The sequence below is a fragment of the Pinus tabuliformis genome, chromosome X (genome assembly GCF_031772625.1).
Source record: "Pinus tabuliformis cultivar Carrire ecotype Pingquan chromosome X, CPIR1, whole genome shotgun sequence".
Lineage (NCBI taxonomy): Eukaryota > Viridiplantae > Streptophyta > Pinopsida > Pinales > Pinaceae > Pinus > Pinus tabuliformis.
The window spans coordinates 1303646003-1303654605 of NC_142308.1; the positions used below are offsets into that span (position 1 = coordinate 1303646003).

Sequence of the window (8603 nt, forward strand, 5' to 3'; positions counted from 1 at the left end):
CATTTATGTTTTTTAAATAAGGTTTTTAAATATACTCTCTATCATTCATATTCCCATGTACTGCTATATTTTCTTTTTTGTAATGTGTGTTGTGTATATGTGTGGATGTTTATGTCATGTGTCTGTGAATCTGTGCTAACTGAGATTGTGAATCTATGATAACTGAGATTGAAAGAGAGAACTGAGAGCTTTGGCAGAGGAGAATATGGAGAATTGATGAGCAAACTTAAATTTACCAAAATCAATAGAGCACCTTAAGCACCTCGAACTGATTGTCCTCCATAAGATTAATCTTAAAACTTTGCTGGATGAATTTTTTCATTTGGTGTCGTTGAAACGATTGGAGTTAACAAGTTTCCCAAATCTAAAGTCACTGCTAGATTCCTTTAGGTACTTAATAAACTTGGATTACATTGATCTGTCTCACTCTTCTCATTTGCAAGTGCTTCCAAAGTCTTTCGGTAATTTAATAAACCTGAAATACATAGGTCTGTCTCACTCCCTATAGTTGCACATGCTTCCAGGTTCTTTTGATAATTTAATTCGTCTTAAATATCTTGATTTGAGTTGGTGCTATAATTTGACCGTTTCTAGCGAAACACTGGGAAACATCAGCACACTTGAATGGTTAGATGTTTCCTATTGTAAGAAAATTGAAATATTACCTCCGCAAATAGAATATCAAAAGTACCTAAAAAAATTAGATCTTAGGGCTACAAACATAAAATAATTTCCAAATGAAATTGGAGACTTGGGTGATTTAGAAGTTCTGGAAATAGGGAGCCCTTCACTCGACAGTCTACCACTTTCACTTGGTCACTTGAAGATCTTAAAGGAATTAAGGCTCGAGAATTGCAGTGAATTGAAACATTTGTCGGTGGCTATTCGACTGTTGACTTAGTTGACTGATTTGAGAGTATTGAATTGTCGGTTGCAAACAGTGAATAATTTAGAATCACCCAATGACAACTGAATGCCTCGGCTGCAAGTCTTAGAAGTTTATAGCACAAAATTATAAGAGGTATCATTTGCCACAGGTGTCTGCCCCATCCTTAAATATGTATCCCTCAGGTTTTGTAATCATCTGGTGGAGGTCGGAACATTGCCAAAGACTCTGATAAAACTGGATTTGACTAATTTCTCTAACTTGATGAAAATAGCAGGGCTTTCTAGTCTTCCAAAACTTCAAGTGTTGGACATTAGTTGGTGCAAAAATGTAGAGGAGCTGCCAGGTATTGAAACGTTGGTATCTTTGAAAGAGTTGCAGGCATATGATTGTGCGAAGCTGAAGAGCATACGGGGATTGGCCGAACTGACAAAGCTTCGGGTATTAAATGTTCATGGGTCTCTAGCTAAACACTGGGAAACATCAGCACACTTGAATGTTTAGATGTTTCCTATTGTAAGAACATTGAAATATTACCTCCGCAAATAGCATATCAAAAGTACCTAAAAAAATTAGATCTTAGGGGTACAAACATAAAAGAATTTCCAACTGAAATTGGAGACTTGGGCGATTTAGAAGTTCTGGAAATAGGGAGCCCTTCACTGGACAGTCTACCACTTTCACTTGGTCAGTTGAAGATCTTACAAGAATTGAGGCTCGAGAATTGCAGTGAATTGAAACATTTGCCGGTGACTATTCGACTGTTGACTCAGTTGACTGAGTTGAGAGTATTGAATTGCGGGTTGCAAACATTGAATAATTTAGAATCTCCCAATGAAAAATGCATGCCTCGGCTGCAAGTCTTAGAAGTTTATAACACGAAATAGTCAAAGGTATCATTTGCCACAGGTGCCTGCCCCATCCTTAAATATGTCTCCCTCAGGTTTTGTAATCATCTGGTGGAGGTCGGAACATTGCCAAAGACTCTGATAAAACTGGAATTGACTAATTTCTCTAACTTGAGGAAAATTGCAGCGATTTATGGTCTTCCAAAACTTCAAGTGCTGGACATTAGTCGGTGCAAAAATGTAGAGGAGCTGCCAAGTATTGAAACGTTGGTATCTTTGAAAGAGTTGCAAGCATATGATTGTGCGAAGCTAAAGAGCATACGGGGATTGGCCGAACTGACAAAGCTTCGAGTATTAAATGTTCATGGGTGCTCCAAGTTAGAAGGGTTGACAAGTATCCAACATGTATGTCGTTGGAGTACACTGATGCTAAGGGTTTTCCTAAGCAGTGGGCTGAGGTGGGATTACTAGAGTAGTTGCAGCAACAAGTGAAGGTGCTTGAAATGTGAAAAGCAAAGAAATAAACTTGAAATGCATGCATAATTGAAGTCTTAGCCAAAGGTTATATGTCAGGCAGAGTTTGTATTCCAAGATGTTAGATTGTTGAGGGAGGTTGTGTAGTTGCCTTTCGACAATCCAAATTAAAACATTATGGAGAAAGTGCAAGGTCTGCCTAGCATATAGCCTTGGTAGATTCTCTGATGAATGTTACCCATATAGCTCACGGCAGGATGCATATTTTCCTTACTGTTCTGTGTTTGAATGGATGGTCTCAGATTGACTCATCCTTTTTGGATAGGGACAAAGCATATATAATAAGCTTCACATTTAGTGATTATCATGGAAGAAATGTAAACACACAGTTTGAGACAAATAGATTCCAAAATATTAGTATCTTAAAAAAGAAAGCCATTTACATTTATGTTTTTTAACTAAGGTTTTTAAATATACTTTCTATCATTCATATTCCCATGTATTACCTACCCATGTACTGCTATATTTGCTTTTTTGTAATGCGTGTTGTGTATATGTGTGGATGTTTATGTCATGTGTCTGTGAATCTGTGCTAACTGAGATTGTGAATCTATGATAACTGAGATTGAAAGGGAGAGCAGAGAGCTTTGGCAGAGGAGAATATGGAGAAATGATGAGCCAACTTAAATTTACCAAAATCAATAGGGCACCTTAAGCACCTCGAACTGATTGTCCTCCATAAGATTAATCTTAAAACTTTGCTGGATGAATTTTTCATCTAGTGTCGTTGAAAAGATTGGAGTTAACAAGTTGCCCAAATCTAAAGCCACTACCAGATTCCTTTGGGTACTTAATAAACTTGGATTACATCAATCTGTCTCACTCTTCTCATTTGCAGGTGATTCCAAAGTCTTTCGGTAATTTAATAAACCTGAAATACATAGGTTTGTCTCACTCCCTACAGTCACAGATGCTTCCAGGTTCTTTTGGTAATTTAATTCGTCTTAAATATCTTGATTTGAGTTGGTGCTATAATTTAACCGTCTCTAGCGAAACACTGGGAAACATCGGCACACTTGAATGTTTAGATGTTTCCTATTGTAAGAACATTGAAATATTACCTCCGCAAATAGCATATGAAAAGTACCTAAAAAAATTAGATCTTAGGGGTACAAACATAAAAGAATTTCCATATGAAATTGGAGACTTGGGCGATTTAGAAGTTCTGGAAATAGGGAGCCCTTCACTGGACAGTCTACCACTTTCACTTGGTCAGTTGAAGATCTTACAGGAATTGAGGCTCGAGAATTGCAATGAATTGAAACATTTGCCGGTGACTATTCGACTGTTGACTGAGTCGACTGAGTTGAGAGTATTGAATTTCCGGTTGCAAACATTGAATAATTTAGAATCTCCCATTGACAACTGCATGCCTCGGCTGCAAGTCTTAGAAGTTTATAACATGAAATTATCATAGGTATCATTTGCCACAGGTGTCTACCCCATCCTTAAATATGTCTCCCTTAGGTTTTGTAATCATCTGGTGGAGGTCGGAACATTGCCAAAGACTCTAATAAAACTAGAATTGACTAATTGCTCTAACTTGAGGAAAATAGTAGGGCTTTCTGGTCTTCCAAAACTTCAAGTGTTGGACATTAGTCGGTGCAAAAATGTAGAGGAGCTGCCACGTATTGAAACGTTGGTATCTTTGAAAGAGTTGCAGGCATATGATTGTGCGAAGCTGAAGAGCATACACGGATTGGCCAAACTGACAAAGCTTCGGGTATTAAATGTTCATGGGTCTCTAGCGAAACACTGGGAAACATCAACACACTTGAATGTTTATATGTTTCCTATTGTAAGAACATTGAAATATTACCTCCGCAAATAGCATATCAAAAGTACCTAAAAAAATTAGATCTTAGGGGTACAAACATAAAAGAATTTCCAAATGAAATTGGAGACTTGGGTGATTTAGAAGTTCTGGAAATAGGGAGCGCTTCACTGGACAGTCTACCACTTTCACTTGGTCACTTGAAGATCTTACAGGAATTGAGGCTCGAGAATTGCAGTGAATTGAAACATTTGCCGGTGGCTATTTGACTGTTGACTCAGTTGAATGAGTTGAGAGTATTGAATTGCCGATTGCAAACATTGAATAATTTAGAATCTCCCAATGACAGCTGCATGCCTCGGCTGCAAGTCTTAGAAGTTTATAACATGAAATTATCAGAGGTATCATTTGACTAGGTGTCTGCCCCATCCTTAAATATGTCTCCCTCAGGTTTTGTAATCATCTGGTGGAGGTCGGAACATTGCCAAACACTCTGATAAAACTGGAATTGACTAATTGCTCTAACTTGAGGAACATAGCAGGGCTTTTTGGTCTTCCAAAACTTCAAGTGCTAGACATTAGTCGGTGCAAAAATGTAGAGGAGCTGCCAGGTATTGAAACATTGGTATCTTTGAAAGAGTTGCAGGCATATGATTGTGCGAAGTTAAAGAGCATACGGGGATTGGCTGAACTGAAAAAGCTTCGGGTATTAAATGTTCATGGGTTCTCCAAGTTAGAAGGGCTACTAGGTATCCAACATTGTATGTCGTTGGAGTACACTGATGCTAAGGGTTGTCTTAAGTAGTGGGCCGAGGCAGGATTACTAGAGCAGTTGCAGCAACAAGTGAAGGTGCTTGAAATGTGAAAAGCAAAGAAATAAATTTGAAATTAATGCATAATTGAAGTCTTAGCCAAAGGTTATATGTCAGGTAGAGTTTGTATTCTAAGATGTTAGATTGTTGAGGGAGGTTGTGTAGTTGCCTTTCGACAATCCAAATTAAAACATTATGGAGAAAGTGTAAGGTCTGCCTAGCATATAGCCTTGGTAGATTCTCTGATGAACGTTACCCATATAGTTCAAGACATGACACATATTTGCTTGCTGTTCTGTGTTTGAATGGATGGTCTCTGATTGACTCATCCTTTTTGGATAGGGACAAAGCATATATAATAAGCTTCACATTTAGCGATTATTATGGAAGAAATGTAAACACATAGTTTGAGACAAATAGATTCCAAAATATTAGTATCTTAAAAAAGAAAGCCATTTACATTTATGTTTTTTAAATAAGGTTTTTAAATATACTCTCTATCATTCATATTCCCATGTACTACCTACCCATGTACTGCTATATTTGTTTTTTTGTATTGTGTGTTGTGTATATGTTTGGATGTTTATGTCATGTGTCTGTGAATCTATGCTAACTGAGATTGTGAATCTATGATAACTGAGATTGAAAGAGAGAGCTGAGAGCTTTGGCAAAGGAGAATATGGAGAATTGATGAGCCAACTTAAATTTACCAAAATCAATAGGGCACCTTAAGCACCTCGAATTGATTGTCCTCCATAAGATTAATCTTAAAACTTTGCTGGATGAATTTTGTCATCTGTTGTCGTTGAAATGATTGGAGTTAACAAGTTGCCCAAATCTAAATTCTCTGCCAAATTCCTTTGGGTGCTTAATAAACTTGGATTACATCGATCTGTCTCACTCTTCTCATTTGCATGTGCTTCCAAAGCCTTTCGGTAATTTAATAAACCTGAAATACATAGGTCTGTCTCACTCCCTATAGTTGCAGATGCTTCTAGGTTCTTTTGGTAATTTAATTCGTCTTAAATATCTTGATTTGAGTTGGTGTTATAATTTAACCGTCTCTAGCGAAACACTAGGGAACATCAGCACACTTGAATGTTTAGATGTTTCCTATTGTAAGAACATTGAAATATTACCTCCACAAATAGCATATCAAAAGTACCTAAAAAACTTAGATCTTAGGGGTACAAACATAAAAGAATTTCCAAATGAAATTGGAGACTTGGGCGATTTAGAAGTTCTGGAAATAGGGAGCCCTTCACTGGACAGTCTACCACTTTCACTTGGTCACTTGAGGATCTTACAGGAATTGGGGCTCGAGAAGTGCAATGAATTGAAACATTTTCCGGTGACTATTTGACTATTGACTTAGTTGACTGAGTTGAGAGTACTGAATTTCCAGTTGCAAGCATTGAATAATTTAGAATCTCCCAATGACAACTGCATGCCTCAACTGCAAGTCTTAGAAGTTTATAACACGAAATTATCAGAGGTATCATTTGCCACAGGTGTCAGCCCCATCCTTAAATATGTCTCCCTTAGGTTTTGTAATCATCTGGTGGAGGTTGGAACATTGCCAAAGACTCTGATAAAATTGGAATTGACTAATTACTCTAACTTGAGGAAAATAGCAGGGTTTTCTGGTCTTCCAAAACTTCAAGTGCTGGACATTAGTCGGTGCAAAAAATGTAGAGGAGCTTCCAGGTATTGAAACATTGGTATCTTTGAAAGAGTTACAGACATATGATTGTGCGAAGCTGAAGAGCATACGGGGATTGGTCGAACTGACAAAGCTTTGGGTATTAAATGTTCAATGGATGCTCCAAGTTAGAAGGGTTGCCAGGTATCCAACATTGTATGTCGTTGGAGTACATTGATGCTAAGGGTTGTCCTAAGCAGTGGGCCGAGGCGCGATTACTGGAGCAGTTGCAGCAACAAGTGAAGGTGCTTGAACTGTGAAAAGCAAAGAAATAAATTTGAAATGAATGCATAATTGAAGTCTTAGCCAAAGGTTATATGTTAGGCAGAGTTTGTATTCTAAGGTGTTAGATTGTTGAGGGAGGTTGTGTAGATGTTAGGTTTGTATTATAAACAATGACTAGAAAACTTCATTCACCTCTTTTTTATGCATGTCATGACGTGCGTGTCGTTTGGTATTGTGTTGTGATCCATGACTCGTATAATGTGCTAACCAGGGGTTTCTTTAGCATGATAAATGTGTGGCTAACACATACATTGCTTGCTATTTTGTTTTGACTATTTTACTTGGCCTCTGGAAGGAACTTGCAAAATAAGAATGGAGATCAAGATGGGAAGACCAACTCTACAATTTGAAGCAGAGAGCTAATGTTAGAGATGCGGGTCAAGCATCATCTTGGGGTGCCAGGATGCGCCAACAGAACTATTCGACTTCCAATTGATCAATTTGCTAGCTTTTCTAGATGTACTTATCATACAGTGGACAAAGTGAAGAGAGGCTCTGTAACCAGGAGAAGCTGCATCAGCTTCAGACCTTTTTTGTTGTGGCCTGCCCTATTTATACTTTCCCTGTTGCACTATATGCTTGTAGAAATGCAAGTTAATAACTGAGAATACTTTGAAATTCGTTTCAAAGTACAAGTTTAATGAATGCCATGTTCTAAAGCTTATTGTGTCCATTCTATTTAGAGATATCTGAGGCTAAGGATGTGTTGACACTTTAGCCTTTACCTAAAGGCTTATCATCCAAAGATCATATTGTGTCTACACTTTCTTTGTATCATAAATATGCGGTTTCACTAAGATCAATAATTTTCATAGTGGAGCAATGCCAACGGCTTTGGGCCTTTATAACCTGAATTTTAGTAATTACCTTTGTTGATTTGATATGTCGGGTCTTAGGCCATCCAAACCAACTTACAATTTTAGTTATAACTTTACAATTTTCCTTAGAATGTAAATGAATGGAATGTCAATTAAAGCAGGAGGCTTACGGGACTATACTAAAGTTTTCTTGGTTGCTTCCTTAAAGACTATATGTTATATAAGAATAAAAAATTGACAGAATGAGTTCAACCAGAGCAGGAGGCTTGCAGTCCTGCATTGAACTTTTATGCTTGCACCATTCATAGACAAAATATGTCATATAAGCATCACAAATTGATAGAATGAACTACTGGTAATGGAGTTGAATTAGACATGCGGGTTACATTTGTTGCTTTACTTACACAATGACTCATAATTCAACATGACGTGAAATGCAAAATAATACCTAATAAATGTGTATTCTCCATGATGAAGTAGCTAATTTATAGATAAAAACTAACACTTCAAAACTATTTTATAGTTTTTTGGAAGCATCATGAAATTGACATTGAAACAGTGAGAAAACATCATCAAGAATGCACAATTTAGGGCCCATGAACTTGAAAGCTTGTAGGTGATTCTGTCAGATTGAGAAAGCTTGTATTGGAAACTCGATTTAAAATGTTACCAAATTCCATTCCTAGGTCTCGAAGCTCGCAAGTTCTCTATTCTTCGTGATGGAGTAGCAATAATCTCTGTTCTTCATGATGGAGTAGCTATTTTATAGATAGAAATTAAAACTTATAAAATTGTTTTGTAATTTTTTTTGGAAGCATCATGAAATTGACATTGAAATAGTGAGAAAACATTATCAAGAATGCAAAAATTTAGGGGCCATGAACTTGAAAGCTTGTGGGTGATTCCCATTGGTTTGTATTGGAAACTACATTTAAAAATGTTAC

The 8603-nt window shown here is 37.1% G+C and overlaps 1 pseudogene; it reads left to right on the forward strand.

Moving 5' to 3' along the window:
- Positions 1-6298: 6298 nt before the first annotated feature.
- LOC149144831 (uncharacterized) lies at positions 6299-6816 on the forward strand (annotated as a pseudogene).
- The last annotated feature ends 1787 nt before the right edge of the window (positions 6817-8603 follow it).